At 42.5% G+C, this 19,204-nt stretch overlaps 1 protein-coding gene and 2 non-coding genes across 3 annotated transcripts in view; 1 reads left to right on the forward strand and 2 right to left on the reverse strand.

Annotated features, from left to right (window-relative positions):
* Positions 1–10,606, reverse strand: part of sun2 (Sad1 and UNC84 domain containing 2) — a 39,216-nt gene extending 28,610 nt beyond the window's left edge. The window contains exon 1 of the mRNA XM_076728244.1: positions 10,575–10,606. The gene's annotated coding sequence lies outside the window, so the exon portion shown is untranslated. The remainder of the gene's footprint in view (positions 1–10,574) is intronic.
* On the forward strand, positions 9,341–9,412 carry trnac-gca (transfer RNA cysteine (anticodon GCA)). The gene has a single exon. It is a non-coding gene; the product is annotated as a tRNA-Cys (tRNA).
* On the reverse strand, positions 9,701–9,772 carry trnac-gca (transfer RNA cysteine (anticodon GCA)). The gene has a single exon. It is a non-coding gene; the product is annotated as a tRNA-Cys (tRNA).
* Positions 10,607–19,204: the final 8,598 nt, after the last annotated feature.

The following is a 19,204-nucleotide window of genomic DNA, read 5'->3' on the forward strand; positions in this document are numbered from 1 at the left end:
TACTGTATACTATAAGACCACAACAAGAGAAGGTAATTTCAACATATACCAGTTTCAACACTACTGCAGATTAAAGAACAATCCTGATCTTCTTTCTTTCGTAATCCTCTTTGTCTATCACTAAGCACCCATTTTGGTTTGGTTTTGATAGAGATATTGAGGATGATGCATCTATCTGCAGATGTATCTATGTTGTAAAGGTCAGTGGTCAATGGTTTTCATTTCTCTAACAGGTTGTGCAGTGGCACATTCGGCAATGTTCTCCCATCCTTACTCGATGTATGATTTCAGCTCGGTGACAAGTCGGGACTGCAGGCAGGCCAGTTTAGCCTTAGTTTACGGTTGTAAAATGAATGAGGGCTGAGCGAGTGATCGACTGCGAACCACAGCATTTGGCTTTTATATGCAATATTAATTTCACTGTAGAAGAAGTAAAAGAAACAGCATTTGCTTAAAGGTGGCTTCCTCAAATTTGTCCTTGGAGGTCAATGCTGTTGAGACAAGATTGCTATTGGTTGAGTTCTCCTCAGAGAGCATTTGGTGCAATGGTGAATGTAGTGTAAACTTTGCGGTCCCCTAGTGAGCCGACAAGATGGCGTGGCCCACCTTTTGCATAATATCCAACGTCATGTGAGTGTGGACAAGTCTTAAATCAGTAAAAATGACCAAACTGTTTTGTAATGTAATTTGGATTCAAGCTCACTGATGGTAGGAGAAATGGGAACTTTCCAAGAAGTGTGGGATTAGTTATTCTGTGCTTGGTGACCATGGGAAAGGAGCGTGGAGGGATGGATGGTGTAATGTAAGAAGAGGTCAAGGATTAGGTGAGTGAAGGATTTCCAGACGAGAAAATAATCTAGACGTGTCGATATTCATCCTTTAGGGGAAAAAAAAAATACTGGGCCAAGGAGATTATCCTGATAGTGATTGTGTAATCTCGGTGAGTGTGCGTGTGTGTGTGTGTGTGTGTGTGTTACGGCGAGCAGACGGCGCAATTAGTCACTCACTCAGTCATGGCCTTGGGCTGCGACCAGACACACACACACGTCACATCAGGCATGCAGCTACAGAGCTGCATGCGCACAGTTACACACCAAACTATTGATGAAAGTACTGCGGTGTCACTTTCCTAACTGAGGTTTCATGAAGAGATTGGATTTCCCCCTTTTCTCTTTCCTGCTTTCCTTCTTTCTGTCATCTTTCCATCCTTCTTTCTCATCCCAGCTTTCGTGTTTCCCTCAGTTTTTCCTTTTCCTCTCCTGTCCCTCCTTTGCCATTGTCCTTAATGTCATCCGTCCTCCTCTCGCTCTCCACCTCATCTTTTCCTCCTTCCCTCTGCAGCTACCTCCTATCCTTCACAGGCTGTCCTCCTGCCATCCCTCCTTTTAATTACTTGCTTCTCGTGTCTTTCCATCCGTAATTCTCCGTTTCACGTCTTTGCCTTAGTCTTGATTCCCTTGTCTTGACCTTTCCCTTCTTTTAATCATCAATCCTTCCTTTTCCTGCCCTCTTCTTCTTTCCTCGTTCCCTTCCCTAGTCCTACTTTCTCCTGGCTCCTTCTCTCTTTCTTTACCCTTTCCCTCACCTTCTCCTCTTTCCTCAGTTATTCCATCCTCCCTCATCCCATAATTGTAAAACCAGTCATGTTTCTTAACCGCAACCTCCATAATCCAATTAAGGGAATTATAAAATTATCCCGCTAGACTTATGATGTCATTCTTTTTTACCATCTCTTTCCCGGTGTTCCTCTCTCCCTCCCCCTCTTCTCCTTCTTTCACACGTTCATACACTTCTCAGGGGTTTAGTTAGTGATGTCAGTGACTTTGAATCCCTCCTTTTCTTCCATTGTCTCAGTGCTGTAAAGTCCCCCCATCTGTTATGGTGAAATAGTCTTTTCCATAAACTACAATGGGCCATTAAACACTAGTGTCTGTATGAGTGTGTGTGTGTGTGTGTGTAATATGAGAGGACTCATTAGGGAAAAATGGACATTTTCATTATTATCCTAATGAAAATATTGTTGCAAGATATATGTGTTTGTCAGATAGTTGCCGTGACACTGAAAGCTTTGGGGAAAGAGCAGCCATGATTACTAAGATTCCCTTTTATTGTATCACCTTGCTAATGTTGTTATGCTTTTAACTGAGTTATTATTACACCTTGAGACCACCAAAGGTGATCCACAGGAGCTCTATTTTTATTCCATTAAGATCCAGGTGAGAAAAGGTGAGATCCAGGCGAGCTCTTGAGTTTTGAGTTTTTGACTGGAAAGCAATATAGTCGACTTACTGCTGAGACCTGCTGTCTGCTGTAAACATCCATCCTGAGTTAGCAGGCTGAGTTCAGGGTTCATCTCTCCGATACGTCACTGTCTGCCTGTCAGTTTTTATGGCTAAACTGTCGGCTCATTTACAACCTGTCTGCTCTCACTAATGGAAATGATGGCCAAAGCCTAAGAATTTGTATTAACTGTAATTATCATTTGAGCAGTAAAAAATAGTTAAAACATCACAGTCTCCAGTAGTGAAAGTTCACTTCAAATAATCCACTGATCCACTGAGAGTCGACTAAAAGCAGTTCTGTGAGGCTGTACTTTGGCAGAGCAGTACATTCAGCTAAACGCTCATATCAGCATGATAACATGCTAAAAACGACAATGCTAATGTTAGCTGACTGACCAAGCAATGGCTGAGAGAACAATCCAACCCTGCAGACAAAAACAGTCCAGAAAATGGAAGAGGGATAGAATGAGGGAAAAAAAAACCCTGTCCAAACCTGCTTAAGGTAAAAAGTGATTAATTGTCCATTCAATCCAGATGTTTCTACAGCTCAATCAAATAAGACAACCCAAATGACTTGACAATGGGGACAAAAAAGCTGGTACAGATACAGTATTATTACCTTGTGTGTGTGTGTACTGTATACTCGTGTGTACCTGTCTGTTAATCCATACACAAGCACGACAGCTGCTCCATTGATCTCAATAGGATCGTATGAAGATCAGGGTTGCCATTATTATTGGATTAAGAAGATTAGCACACACCTGCATGGCGGGACATTAGAGATCTCCTATAATGGTGTTTCACTGTGTGTGTGTGTGTGAGAGAGTGTGCATGCGTGTGTTTATGTGTTACACTGAAAACCATCTTGAAAGGAACAGAGATGAAAGAAAATTTGACCATTTGAGCCGCTTCAACTTTCAGCTTCCTGCTATTACTCTCCACCATTGATCAATTCCTTCAGAGGGACAAAAGAGCAGAAAGGAGGGCAGCGTCACTTTATTCTTCCACCTCTGGTTTTGTTTATGGACTTATCTGGAGAGGGAGAAGACAGGTATGCGGCTGTTTGGTGTGTTACTGATGTTCAGAGGAAGTGGTCTAGTGTAAACAGGAAACAGTGAGGACAGTGGATGTGACAGCAACGGGTGAGGGGGTGGAAGTCAATCCAACATCCAGCATCAAACAAACACACACACACACACACACACACACACACACACACACACACACAGACACACACACAGACTCATTCAAACAGAAAACACAACATTAAAGTTGAAGTGAATTTAAGACCGTCTCCTTAACACACTCAACATCTGGGAGCACATTATGTTATATGTTTCTACAGTATTTCAGTTGGAAAGTGGAGGCTAGTTAGCCAAGCTTGCTAACGTTAGCACTAACTCTCACTGCATGTTACTTTTTGTACACCTTATTTCAACATCTGCTGCCAATCAGGGGGTTGGCGGTTCGATCCCTGGCCTCGGCAGTCCATATGCCGAAGTGTCCTTACTGAACTGATGCTGTGCCATCGGTGCGTGAATTCTTATGTACGTCGCTTTGGATAAAAGCGTCTGCCAAATAACTAATTGTAATTGTAAAATAAGCAGACTGTGAGAAATTTTGACTCAAAGCACAGAGTAACTTGTCCCTATGGAGTCACAGAGTATGCTAATCACAAATGGGCCTAATAGCAAAGCGCAAAGGTTAACAGTATCAGCCCCCCAGCTGTTTAACTACCTGTACATGTGATTATAAGACACCATGTGAAACCTCATACAGCAAAGCTTCCCCCTTTAACAGCTATGCAATCATAACATTATACACCATAGAGGCCTTCTTAAGCTAATGTCCAAAATTTCAAATGTCAGATAAACTGTGCAGCAAATAGCAGAGGAAAAAGAGAAATAAACAAAGGCAGCCATAGAAATACACAGACACACACAGACACACCCTTCTGCTGGATTGACATTTATCAAGTGCATGGTTTCTGGCATGAGTACACACACATGAAGCAGCATGCACTATAGGTATTAATATCAAGGAATGAAGGGAGCAGGGAGGGGAGAGAAAGCAGGAAGTCCCCTTAATCTGATAGTGTTTGTGGAGAAAGAGTAGAAACCCAATGCCCCATTACCTTATCACGTACTGTAGAAATGGGTTAGGTTGTCGCTCTGTGTGTGTGTGTGTGTGCGCGCGCGCGTGTGTGTGTGTTGACTGGTTAGACTTTAAGTGAAGGTGCATGCCAGAAATAGTTTTACCTCGCAGTCATTTTCTCCTTCAGACTCTCTCTCATTATTTCTCCCTTTCCTTCCTCCATCCCTCTGTCTCCCCTGTTGCATCTTTTATTAACCCCCTCACCTGCCTTCCAGTTCTGACCCATTTTTTTTTTTTTATCTCCCCTTTGTTTCCAGGAATCATGAAAACTTTGGTGATATACATTTTTTTGTGTGCCACCATCGTTGATTAAACCATTTCAAAACCCATTTTAAAAACGCATTGAAACCAAGCTCGGTACATATTTTGGAGATACAGGACCATGAATGTCTGTACATTGCTTTGGGTTTTTTTTTTTTTTAAATCTAAATATGTAATTTTGTTAGATTGTAGCCTCCTCTGCACCATTTGGACAGCAGTAATTTGTAGAATGACAATAAGACAAAATCAGTCTAATTTCAGTTGAAGACAGTAATAGAGAATTTGGAATTATAAAATAGCCCTAATCCAGGATCCTGGATAGACACACAGCAGACCTGTATTTAGCTCTTCTGGGTTGAGTCCAAGTCAAATCTCAAGTCATTTAACACAAGTACAACTCCATTATCAAATCACTTAGGTCATGTCCAAGTCAAGCCACAAGTGCACACATGCACAGTGAATCAATATGCAGGTCCTTCACGTCTCAAATGATATTTGAACAGTTCTTTCAAAGCTGCAAACAGAGCTGTTACATCGCTCAGATCACGTCTATTCAGTGAAAAAAATGGTCTAATAATTGGATATGTAAGGCTGGCCTGTTGCTGTTTTACAGGTATTCATTACTGTTCTGGGAGTTTACCGCCCCAATACTGAAATGTTTTGGTTTTCAAGTCTCAAAACAAGTCATCAGAGAGTCAAGTCTTAACTGAGTCATGTCTCAGGTCTCCCTTCATTCTTCTATAAAAGCACCATGTTTGGGAGAAAACCTGCTTTGGCAGCTTTTCCGTGTTCACCTGTTTTCCCAGTCTGAACTACATTCAAACTGGTTAAGACAATGACCCTGACTACACGGGGTCACACACACCCTCACACACAGACCCAATATTCTGAAGTCTACATGTGAATGGATGAGTTTGTCCTGAGAGGTTAGTATTCCTCCTCTGCTGACGCATTTCCTCTGCTCCATGTCCATACAGACAGTTTTTTTAGCAGCTCTGTAAAAGCCACAACTGTGCAAATTTGCACAGAAAAACCACCAAAACTTCCCCAGATGGTAAGTTTGGGGAAGTGGCTTCCCTTCGAGGATGTGTGATATATGCATTTGCGTCTGCTTGTGTGCGTACGTGTGTGTGTGTGTGTGTGTGTGTGTGTGTGTGTGTTCATCATTCACTCCAGCTTGAGCCCTTTCTGTGACACTTGTTTTGTTCCAGAATTAAGAATCTGGGTCCGTGTTCGTTTTTGTCTGTTTGCCCTCGCGTCGGGAAAAGTAAACCCCAGCTGGAAAGAGCTGTGGTCGCGCCTCACTGAACGTCGTTCATCTCTAAAGGTTAACTGCTGGAGCCGTAGGGGTGGGAAACACAGGTGCAGGAAAGTTTCAAGTTATTTCAGATCTCTGAGCCTGCAGTTTGTGTGAAAAACAAGGCGAGGAAAGAAACTCTTTTTCAGATGGATGTACAGTAGGACAGCTACATGGCTGCTGCAGGGATTGCACCAGTGACATTTCAGTTCCACAACAGTCGCGCTAACCACAACCCTGTCACCTTAACTTAACCCTGATTTCTTGCGCAAAAGGTTGGTATGGTGTTCTACAGGATCTCAAATATGGGGCTCAATTTCCTATGTGCGTCTTTGCACAAACGCATCTTTGTTCTGTCACCCAGTTTAACAAGATCTAAAAGAAAAACTGCGCCCTTGAAAACTGGATTCTATTTGTGCTTTTCTTACATGCAATTAACTTGAAAAAGCCAGTGCAGCTGGAGTGTGCAAAACTTCAAAAGGCGCCTTTATTTCCCTGAATCTAACGTTGCTGATGTCTTGTGCATCCTCCGATGCTCATTTTAGTGAGTGTGGAACCAGAGCAGAGATTTTAAACATTCCCCCTGAGGGGAGCAGTGAGGTGGAGGGCCTGGGTGAAGGAGGTGCTTCCCCGTTTCAAGGCCATCATTTGTTTTTACAACGGAAAATCCTGCCAAAGCTTCACTGCTCTAATTTGCAGACGAGGTAGGCTAACGTTGCCCCACACGCCAATGAAAGTCTCAATAATTACTTTATTCTTTTTCCTTTTTGCTCTTAATAGGTCACTTGAAAGATGGAGGAAAAAGACAGGGACCCTCATTCACACTTGGCAATCTTCTTCTTCGAATAAGCTCTTGTCAGAAACACAGTGAACATGTTATCAAAGTGCATGAAGGCGCTGTTTGATGTATGACACCAAGGCCTTATGGGAGACCTATGGAAAACGCATGGTGGCCTGGCTGTGAAAGGATCACAGGCAGAGAAACAACGGGAGGATTGAGCATGGCTGGAAGAGGAGGAAGAGGAAGAAAAAAGGGAGTGAGGAACAGGAGTGTGCAAGACTTCCAACCCCAAAGGGCAACCCCAGTGAAGCTTCAGAAGACTTGGAGGATGAAGAAATAGAGGATTTTTTCTTTTTTGGAAGGTAGAGGAAGGGGACCCTCCTGCAGCAATACAAGGGGAAAATCCCACCAATTGAACGCACCACCCCTCAGATCAAAGTGTGTGTGTGCATGTGTGTGCGATAACAGTGCCACACCTGTGAACCGAGCCACCAGCACTTTAAGAGGCGAGGAGAAGAGGGAGAAATGCAGGCATTAAAAACTGCTTGGAAATATGACACGGCCATGTTTCAGCATAACCAAGCAGAGCCAAACACTGTTTGTTTTCATGGTAATAACACACACGCTGACGTACTGCATACACCTGTTGCAGCAGGCTGTAACCAGAAGCAGGTCTGTGTCAGTGCAGTGACAGTAAGGTGTTATAGTGCTGTGTTTTAAATGGAACTGTACTGAATTGTACTGCATCATATCGCATGATATTGCATTATACAGCATTATATTCCATCATACCCCACTGCACCCAAATGTGACCCGTTTCACTGTATTGAATTTCACTATGTCTTATCATATTAAGTTTATGTCACTGTCACATTACATTATGTCATATAGTTTATCTTGTACAGTTACATCTTGGTTGTCAGAAAACGTCCTCCACATAAACAACGACAAAACAGAAATCACGATCACTGGGCCTAAAAAGTATTCGTCAATGCCCCAATCCTCAACTAAATATCTGGGTATCAACTTTGACTCTTCTCTTACTTTAAAAAAAAATCATTACAGTATCCTTCCTTCACATTCACGAAGCTCATCCAACAACGTCAGGACAATGTCCAAAATGCAAAATTCCCTGGTGCCTGGGTATTTGTTGGCACACTATCAGCACAGCCAGGAAGACACAGTGTTCCCGGCCCCAGTGCTATCAATGACTTTGATAACGACCCCACAGAAGTTAAATAGAGTGAAACGTTTTCAATTTTCAACCAAGTCCTGCTGCCCGAGGGGTCAACCCTCCTTGGAAAAGTAAACTCCTTAGATCTTGGCCCACATACACTCAGATCACAGGATAGATCACAGGATTTCTCACAGAGGATCTCATGAGTCCAAAGATTAATAGGCACTCTGGTGGTGGTGGAGTGTTTTTCTTACTGTACTTGACCACAACCGATCAGTGAGGCAAACCATTTAGATTCCTTAACATGAAGACCAGAAACCTGTTTGTTTAATTATATAATCTCAACCTCGCTCTGTTGTTTTTGTTCCTTACAAGCCTTTTCTGTTAAGTCCTACTTCTTATTCGAACGTATATTTTAGTTTTATATATTTTACATTGGTGCCGTCCCCCTGTAGCTGTCTTAAAATGTACTGAGACATTTTTTGATTTCACACTCAAAATAAACGTACGTATTGCTGTTGTGTTATTTCATGTTTTATCATAATGTATCATGTGTCATGGCGTACTTCATTTACAGTATTTGCAACTCACACAGTCTCACAACACACCATATGGCTTCTTAATGCGTTGTACTGCATTGCAGTGTGTCAAATCATATCACATATGACAGCATTAGATTGCTCCATGTTGCATTGAATTGCTGCATATCCCTCTGCATTGCATTGAATCTTATCATCATTCCAGCATCATACTTTGCTGCAACCTCTTGTTAATTGGGTTTAAAACTCAGGGGAAATGTCTGTGCTTCATCACTGTCTCTGTTTCTCTAACCGTCTGTAACAACAGCGAGCATCCACCTTCACCTCATTAACCAGACTCATGAGTATTAACACCAGACTGTCACTCCCACACTTGCCCTTTAAGCAGTTTGACACAGCACAGAGTTTCCCCTGCAGCTCTTCATGCATTATACGCTGCTGTTGTCTCTCTCTCGGAGTATTTAAGTATCAGTTGAGCTCATGAAAGATGCACTCGGCACTGTACACTCACTTCTTATTGGTGTTTTATGCATGTTCCTGTTCAGGCCTCTGTTTGCATATCTGGGTGGCCGTGGGAGTTGCTGTCTTCCTAACATGTGTCTGGTCCTTCATGTCAGATGTTATGAGACATGAAAGGAGGTCAAAAGTCAAACGTCTCTCTTGTTCACACAGATATTTGCTGTCAGTCTCTCTTTTTTCTTTCTTCCAACAGTCTTGAGACATGAGAGTCCTGAACTCTCGTGGTGACAATCATGTTCAGGGCTGGAATGTTTTCTTTACTTATTCAGATGATGCAAATATGCTCTGGGCACAGAGGTGGATGTCCATTCAAAGCATCAGCAGGCATGTGGGGGTATAGCTCAGTGGTAGAGCATTTGACTGCAGATCAAGAGGTCCCCAGTTCAAATCTGGGTGCCCCCTTCAATGCTGGAGTGATTCAATACCTTTTCTATTGTTCAGGAAGCAGAACCATGATCTCAGCATTCAGGCACTGTGTGACACCTCTGTGGATTTAAAGAAACACAAATTAATAAAACGCAGTACTTCTACTTCTGTGTAACTAGTTGAAGTGACCCACTACTGGTGATCGGTCTTTTGAGTATTAAACGTTTGGCACTCCAGATTGTTTAAATGGGGGACTTGTTTACACATCATGAGACCAATGAAAGAAATGTGTTTGAATTGAAAATGAAGTCTCACTTTCAGTGCAGGGGGCACCCAGATTTGAACTGGGGACCTCTTGATCTGCAGTCAAATGCTCTACCACTGAGCTATACACCCTGATAAAGGCCTGGCCAGCACGCATTCTGACAAACGGCTTCACAGCTCATTTAACCATCAGCAAACACACTGAAGCACTGAGCTGACTGACGCTGAAACAGACGCAGTCCTCTTCTCCCTCTAATCAAAAGCATCAGTCACATGATTGAGGTCTGTCACCTGCTCAAAGCATTTTTGCAGCTGAAGCCACTTCTCTGCATGTTTAGTACATTCATTTCTATTCATCTCATCATGCACGCACAATCTGATCACTCTCGTTCAGCTACACTCCCTCATATGGAAGATAACTCACCTAACAGACAGCTTTGCAAGTGTTTTAAGAGCAGTTGATCAGTGTAATTGTGTGCAAGCAGGTGTTTTTTCCTCCTTTAGCAAAAGCTTCTACTCAGTGATTAAAATCCAACATTTCAGACAGTCTCGTGGTAAAAGACAGTCTGTCCTTCTAAATAAGTCCAATCCAAGCTGAGCGAGTCTATCTAAAGGCAAACTTAAGTCTGAATTGAGTTCTGTGTTTGATGCTCTAAAGGTAGACTGTGGATAGACAGTTTCACATGACGGTTCATCGCCTCACTGGGAGCCCTACATGCAGTCTGTGTATTCAGTTTTGTTTTTTGGGTAATCCACAGAGCTGGAGGCTAAGCTGCTCCAGCCAGCACAGTTCAAGACTCCCCTTTGAATGTGGCTATCAAAGCTGTCTCTTCCTGACCAGCAAAACAGACTTTTTAATAAGAAAGGAACTCAAGGGGCACCCAGATCTGAACTGGGACCTTTTGATCTGCAGTGAGCTAAACCCACCACATACCTGCAGGATCACTGGTGTGAGTGCTGCTGGATGTTCACCTTTTTTTTTTCTTCTCAGAAGCCTGGAAGAAAAAGCACATTTGACAGAAAATAAACATACAGTTGTTGCGCAAGGACCAGCACAGTGTCATCAACATCAGTAGTGAAGAAATAAAGTGGCCACTGGGCAGCTTCAGAAACAGAGTGTGTGGCTTGTCACAAGGGGCAGGGAGGGACAAAAGGAGGGGACATTTGATAAGTTGTCATAAGATCCAACTGACCTCATATGATTTCATGGAGAACATTAGGCCAAAACAGTGGCAACAGTATGGACAGATTGGAAAATAATGGTGGGAATATATAAATGTTTCAATATGCTGCTGCAAGTGACACAGACGAAGAAGATAAGGAGAGATTCAGACAGAGAAGAGTACAGTAAAAGGAGATGAAGGAGGATGTGCATGAAACGGATGATGATAGAAGTGATGATGATGGTGCTCAGCCCCCCGTGCTGGAGGTCAGGTGCTGTGGATAAAAGCGTCCTTTACAAGTCACACATGCATGTCAATAAAGATGAAGATGGTGTCGCCCAGTCACGCTGTCATGTGCTTATCACTAATCCAGTCATGCTACCGTACAGGTCCATATAAAGTCATAACAACATAACAAGTGCATCCGCTGTAATGAGGAAAAAATGTCTGCTGCATGTCTTCCTGTTTTTTCCCTTGACCAAGAGGTCCAGTTCCCACATGACCTGGACGAGGGGAAACCGGACACACACACACACACACACACACACACACACACACACACAAACACACACACACACACACAAAACATACAAGTGCTACGTCACGTCTATTAGCTTAGGTACATGAAGTCTAGACTTTTCCTGCTGTTCCAGGCTGCAGGGCATCTTTTCACCGACAGTTTTTGCTGAGTCGTGTCTTTAATTGAATTCAAAAGTGCAATTGTGGAGCTGTCAAATCTCCAATGTGAAACAGCATCATAAATCTTTAATCTCTTATAAGCAATTCAGACCACATGAATTTAGACAGATGCTTTTCAAAGTAAAACACTTCAGTGCTTTCAATTCAGCTTTCATTAAATATTAACACCTGCCTCTACTGTGTGCTCTTTTGCAATTCCTGTATGAAAGGTGCCATACAAGTACAGTATTATTGTTATTATTATTACAATTATCTGGACTCAGCAGCTATTCGTTGTTTCTGTTAGTAATTCATCCACAGCAGCAGTTTGGATGCTGTACTCTGCATGAATGCTGTGAAAGCAAATTCAGTGATCACTGTGAGCAACTTTGCTTAATTTGGAAACCTGAAAATGGACCTTATTCAGTTATTCAGGTATGAGGACGTGTTGGAGAAAACGCGTTCTTGGGAGCGTGCAAGATGGTGATCAAATGTGATGCAGCGCCATATCGGCTTCCCTGCATGCTAGAAAAGGGTTTAGAACTGTTTCACCATAAATGCATCACATCTTTCTGCAGGCTGGTGCCCTCTGAATGTTTCCAGCCCCGGCCTTCAGACAGCCTGAGTCCACCAGAGGTGGGCAGTTACGTCTATGCGACTTGAAGTTAATGGGCTAAATCCTGCACAGCTGTCGATGTGCTCATCCCGACCCTGATGGACGGTGATGCTCTGAGGTGTGTGTTCGACTGTCTGGGTGTGCAGCGTGTGCCCTCGTTCGGCTCTTCCTGTGCAAATAAAAGGCGGTCCTGAGCGTTTCACACCCCTGAACCTGGTGACAGCCGTGTTCCACAGCTGCCCCGCGCTCGCTGCCTCATTGTGCCGTTTGTATATTTAGCTGCTCCGTTCCACTTCCTCTGCTGATGACGGTGGGAAAACACACAACAATGCAGCCGTGATTCTGCCCTCCCTCCCTCCCTCCCCTTTCCTCTCCTCTCAGCATCCTCCCCCTTTTCCTCCCCCTCGCCCTCCCTTGACTCAGTGCTCAGTCCTCATTCGCTTTCCATCCCATCAAAGCATTCTTTGAGAAAGAAACTGCGAAGTGATTCACAGAGCCACAACAATGCCAACAGGCAGCCATGTTTTTCCGGACCACACTTAGTGCTTGATTAACACCAGTTCAAATACAATATGAGGGCCAAAAATGAAATGAGAGCCTGTAAAATCTAAATCAAGACCAGGGAGGGAAACACCACCACATATTACTCAGACTTGCAGTTGTATCCTTGTACTTTCCTATTCTTGGTTCCATTGTAGCCGTTCTATTGTTTACTTCAACTAATTTTTCCAGTGGCCACATCAGCCGGTGGATTCCAAAGCTTACTACTCACTTTACTTTTGAAAGGGCTCATAAACTTGGTGATGCACATGCTCAGATCAGAGTTTTTGGGATCTCTCACCATCACAAGAAGACCCCTATGGGATTGATTAAGAAAAATATCTTTGATCTAAGTTTACCCAACTTTCGCTTCCATAATTTTGCAACATAAATTCATTATTATTATTCATTATTCATGGACAGATGTGTAATTATTGATGTCTTGTGGTCAGATAAATAGGTCAGCGGCGTCCTTTGCTGATAAGATCACAAAGTTTCGGCTTCACAACAGCTGCGAGTCTAGACAATGCAGAATGAAAGTGTATTTTCTTTGCCCAACTGTTCATTTCATCATCCACTTAATTTATTACCCTTTCACAGTAAAGGCCAAGTGTATCTCAGACAGCGCCTGTTCACTGTGTGTGTCGCCAAACAGTGAATCGGAGGGGGTGTCTGCGTTTTGCAGCTGCTAATCGGCAAAGAATTTCATTAGTCTGGCTTTCAGTGAGAAATGTGTAGCGTTTTGTAATCATCTAAATGCTGTTTCAGATTCGTTTCAAGAATGAAGTCAATACATGTATTTCTTTATCTGGAAGATGTTGAATTTTAGCACAAAAGCGCTGCAGTCTGAACGTCTGTAGCAGCAGCATTCAAAGCCTGAATTTGGACAATCCACTGCTGATACTATTACTGCCCCAACTTCACTCCTCTAGCACTACAATGGAATAGACAGCCATTTCACAACCACTGTGTAAATAAGAGGAAAATAGACTTAAAGCGAGTAAAGATGTTTTGGGTTGCTGTTACATGTACAGTTTATGATCATGGACAAGCCATTTAACAGTAGCCAGCCTCTGTGAATGTAAAAAGCTGACAGTGCTACAAACAGGTGGATTGTACAAAATGTATTTATGTATGTAATGGATGTAATGTACGGAGATTAATGAGGGTCCACCAAACAAAAACTTCCATCTACTATGTCATAAGACCAGATATTACTACTTAACAGAATGAGTGCAAGTGATTGACAGCGCGTGGGCGCCAAAAATGTCTGAATCTTCAGAAGAATTACAGTAAGTACATCCACCTCCAGAGGAACAAGAGGTCAATAAAAATGAATACATTAAAACTGTCACAATACATCCGATTTGTTTAAATGAACCAGCGTGTAGGATTTAGCGAGGCTGCAGATTTTTAACCCCTTACCTCATCCATCCCTTACCAAGTTGCTTTGTGCAGCCAGTGATTGGTTTGTCCACTCTGGGCTGCTGTAGAAACATGGTGAACTCCGTGGAAGAGAACCGCTCCCTCTGTAGACAGAATTCATCCGAAGTACTAATGTAAATTATATTCCATGTCTGCCAACAGATCACTCCAATGCATTATTTCTGTTTTTTAACATGATTTTGATTCTATCTTGTATTCCTCTTTTATTATGCATTTGTTTTTTTACAATGTAATTTCCCCAGCGTGGGATCAGTGAATATCTTATCTTAAATGCTGCACAGCCGACCTTTCATTTCAAAATAAAGTGTCACAGACTTCTTCTTTTGAAGAAACTCACATAATAATGCTTCAGTCAAAAGCAAAGGTTCTCTGCCATTGATCCTGTGGGATTCATCATTGATAATCTTTGCCAGCAGATCCACTCCAGATCTAATATGCCCTGATTCAGACCGGCTGGCTAGACAGCAGCAGAGTGTGCTGCAGAGGTCGTGTTTTGAGCTCATGACCCAAGTTTGAACTCTGGTTGGGAGCACAGCGGCTGTTTGCCTCATCCTGCAATGGGCTGTGGTGACGGAGGAAGTTGGCAAGAGGAGAGGAGGAAAGAAATTCCCTCCATTAATTAGATCAGGATATTGGACAGGAAGTTAATTAACACTCTCACACACATGCCCGGTGAGGTTTAAGAGGGAAATCGTGAAGTGAGAGGAGAGGGGAGTGAAGTGGAATGAAAATGACTGGAAAGACGCAGCCTTCACATGAACTCATATACATATGAGCCACTCTTACCTCTTTTAACTAAACGTGAAACCTCCTTTGCTTCTGTAGTGTTTGGCTTCGAAAAATGTGTCTTTGCTGCTGAAACTCAATGCAGCTTCTGAAATGAGGTGAGTCTGAAACACATTAAAACTACATCTATCAATGGTCTACTTGGCTAGCAAAGGTAATGCTAATACACTCGCCTCTGTGCGTGTCCTGAGATTTGGGTTTGACGTCTTTGCAGTACAGAGTGTGTTTAGTCTCAGTTTGCATAGCTCACAAGTAAAACCGTCGGTTTCGCTGGTGGAGTTTGTCAGCGTCATGTATTTGCTTAAGTATGGCTGTGATGACTCTTCCTCAGACTGAGATTTGGGAGGTTTATCCACGATGACACTGTGTGAGCAGAAGAAATAACGCCTGCCCTCTTGCACATGCACTACACAAAGGTCAAGCGGCTGCCTGGTGAATGCACTGCCTGGGCATGCCCTCACAGCTGCCAGGATGAAAGAAAAAGGTGGGCAGGGGTGGTCAGATGAGGTTCAACTACAGTAGAGAAGCAATGGTAAAATTTAAAAAAACATTCTTGTCTTTTTATGGCCCAAAGTTGTTTGTAGTGTCAGTAATTTATCTACTTTCTCTGTGTTTCAGCCTCTCAATCAGGCTTGAAAATGAGACAAAACTGGAATTTTCCCAAACGGCCAAATCTTCACTGCGTTCTGCAGTGATGTCAGTCGGTTCGTTCGGCTCTGTGCCAGCAAAGTAAAACAACCTTTAGCCTCCAACTTTCTCTGTGATGCCAGCTGAGCTGAACACACACTGCTGCTGTTGTCTGTAATCTGTATTTATGTTGATTTTGTGAGACGATGTTGCAATCAAGAAGTCATCATTTGGTCAGCTGGCTCTGTCTGTCCCGCTCTGCCCAGATGTTGGCTGTGATGCGCAGTTTTCTAGTTTACCAACTGAAAAGAGGATGAAGGAGAAGAGATTCGGGAGTTTTTGTGTGGATCAGATGTTTCACTGGGGGCTGAGCTCTCTACACAAATGACCTGTGAGCAGTGTGAGCACAAAGCATTTCCACATGAGAGGGGAATTTACAGGATTTGGATCCATATTTCATTTCAAATCCGGTATTTGATACAATATCCATCACCACAGAGGCACATTATTGCAAAAGTGCAAAAGTGCAACTTAATTGTTCTGTACACAAAGTAAAATGTCCATTTCTTGTTCTTGTTGTATTCACAAGTCCTTCTTCTTCTGGAATAAAGCCAAACTTGCTTCTATTTGTTTTACATGCAGGGAATCTAAAACACATTCCTTTCATATCGGTCATTTCAACGGTTTTTCATCCCTTTCATTGTTCACATTTTTCATCAATTTACTACAAGTAACAAATGAAATATATCGAATACAACGCTCATGAAAATCCCAATAAATATGACGTTGTGACGTCTAAAAATGCTCCAGTGTGAAGAGAGGCAGCCTGCTTGAATCACACATGATGCTAAAATGAAGTCTGACATAATAACACACAGATGATATAATTCAGCCTATTTGACAGAACAGATTTGAGTCAACAACAGTTCTTTTATCCAATCATGAATGAAGCGAGACACACTTTATCTTGAGTGGATAGTCTGCCAATGGCATCTCAAAGGGCAACACAGAATATACAGACATTCATATATGAGTTTTTGGCAGAAGAGCATCAACCTTAGTCTTTAGTTACTAAAGGGGAAATGACGCCTGCACAAAGGTTTGTATTTTAGATTGTTTTTATGTGTTTAAATGAATTGTCTTACTTCTGTCTGCAGGCTCATTTGCATTGAGTTGCCCCTTGAGGCTCGTATTTTAAACTGAACTGAATGATAATTTTTCTGCCTCTGTGCTTCAAGGCTTCGCAATGAGTCTCTGATATCACACACCTGTGACTTCCAGTGTCACAGACAGCTGTGCAAGCTGTGGATTGGTTCTACATTACTTCACCTGCTCAAACACACACACACAGTACATATCCTTCCTTTCGGACATACTGGGAATTCCATGGTGCACATCAAGGACTGACAGCGAGCAATGCTGTAAACCTGATACTCTTTCAACTTGTGACACGTGTGCTCACACATGCACCCACGCACGCACACATACTGTACATGTACACTGTGGTCATTTTTGAGATGAGGTGACATGACAGCAGCGTGTCCCTTCAGTCTGTCACTCACTCCGTACACTGTGCATGAAGGAATAGGTTAGCAGTTACATCGGTACGTGACTGTGTGTGTGTGTGTGTGTGTGTGTGTGTGTGCATGTGTAGTCCAGGAATAGCAGCCTACTTCCTCTGTCTTCCCTCTGCAGGGAGGAAGAATCTACCATGACCCCCCAGCTTTCCATGTTGACCCATCCAGCCGTGACCCTGCCATGAAACACTGAGCTTCCTGGAAAACAGTTGCAGTCCACTTTGGAAATGAAAGCTGATGACATGAAAGATGTTTGGATTTTGGATGCATGAGGTCAGACATACGTGTGTGTCCACATCAGACATACGTGTGTGTCCACATCTCTCTAACCTCTGCCAGATCAAAGATGCGTTTCACTTTCACTGTACAGACTAATGTATGTACAGACTGATATGTGAAGTCACCTGAAGGAGGGCTGTTTTCAATCCCTTCACTCATTTTGGTAGAAATACTTTGTTGTACTGTTACGTCTGTGAGATCTCGTGGATGAAATGTTGTACCAAACCTGTGAACCCCACAGGCGCTTCTTGAAAGTCTAAAAATACCATCACGATGCTTTTAGACATTCAAAGTTCTGCCGTTGTCCCGTCATCTCGATGCACGATGACCATAACATTACTTTCCGTGCTTCAGTCATTCCATTTGCAATCCAAATGACTTCTGGCTGCACACATGAAACAAACGATAAGAATCAGCTTGTCGTGCTGTGTAGTAATTATGTACATTAAGAGCTAAGTGTAGCAGCGGTAGTGGTGGTCGCAGCATGAGTCGTCTCTATTTGCATATTAATGTACATACAGTAACTCTCGGCACAGCGTGGGATCCGCTTGTTGTTTGTTAAACAGGTCACGTTTAGTATGGTCACATGTGTTAAATGGGCCTGCAGGGTATCTTTAACGATTCTTGGTTTCACGTCTAATTCTATCCAAAACTCTCCTGACACTGTTTCAGCAGCATCCAAACGTGTCTGAGGTTTGAAACATGTGTGGAGTGGACCCCGTCTGCACAGTTCAAACAGCAGACTGGTGGGTGAGCGTAGTAACGTGATTTTTAAATCCTGTCTCTAGGTTTGTTCAAGCTTGCTGGCCCTCTTTGTTTGCTCACCCCCGCCCTTCACGCCAAACAATAATCCAAGCAGATTACAACAAACACAAGTGTTTTCTGAAAAAATATTTGCCCCAGGTCTGACTCATAACTGAAAAAAAAAAAAAAAAATAGTTGGAATTACTGATGACATAATGCACTTTCTGCATTTTACATTAGAGGGAGTTGAACGGAAAACATGGTTTCATGACTAACATCCATTGTGCCTTGAGGGTTCTTAATGTTCCTCATAATATAATCCAATAAAGATTGCTCTTCTCTTTCTGGTGTAGTCAGCGGTGTACTTACGGTGACCTCATCATAATTTAAATGTGCAAACGTAATGAAAGGTTGGCCACAAAGTCTAACTGAACTGAATCTAATTGTTTTGTATTTTCTGCTGATGTAAAAGGTTTGTTTTCTTCACCAGAATCTGTAAATCATTCAGTAAAAACATTATTTCAGATTTGATCTCCTGTGGAAGCAACTATTTATTTATTATTTCCATTGAGAAAAAAAAGCATTTCATTAGATTTCTTACATGACATTTTAAGATATTATAATGCAGGCATTAAGAATTGAGCTCATAGCTCCAAACTGTCCCTTTAAGAGCACCCATGGGTGCTCAGGTCTCCTTGCTCCTAATAAGGAGGTGGTAAACCCTGCCTTCAAGAGGAGAGGAAAGGGGGCCCTGGCTCAAATCTGAGGACCAGTCAAGTCAGGCTCATGGGAATTTAAACTTCCACTAAAGAACTTTCAAAGTAAAACTTTTAATTATCAATTATCAATGTCGTCATTACAGAAATGTGATTGAAAATAATAAGACGTACATTTGACAGGCAGAAAGTGATAAATGCTCATCTCCTTTCAGCTCTCACTTGCATCCACAGTATTTTCACAGCATCTATTCAGACTCATGTAAGGCCACTGCTAAATCATCCAAAGCCAGTCTCAGTCACAAAATACTACTATTGAATTTCTACAGTTTTGTACTATCTTTGAAGTTCTTTTAAATGTGGAATAATCTCACATCATTTGGTAAATTCGG

Source organism: Chaetodon auriga, chromosome 4, assembly GCF_051107435.1.
Source record: "Chaetodon auriga isolate fChaAug3 chromosome 4, fChaAug3.hap1, whole genome shotgun sequence".
NCBI classification, from domain to species: domain Eukaryota; kingdom Metazoa; phylum Chordata; class Actinopteri; order Chaetodontiformes; family Chaetodontidae; genus Chaetodon; species Chaetodon auriga.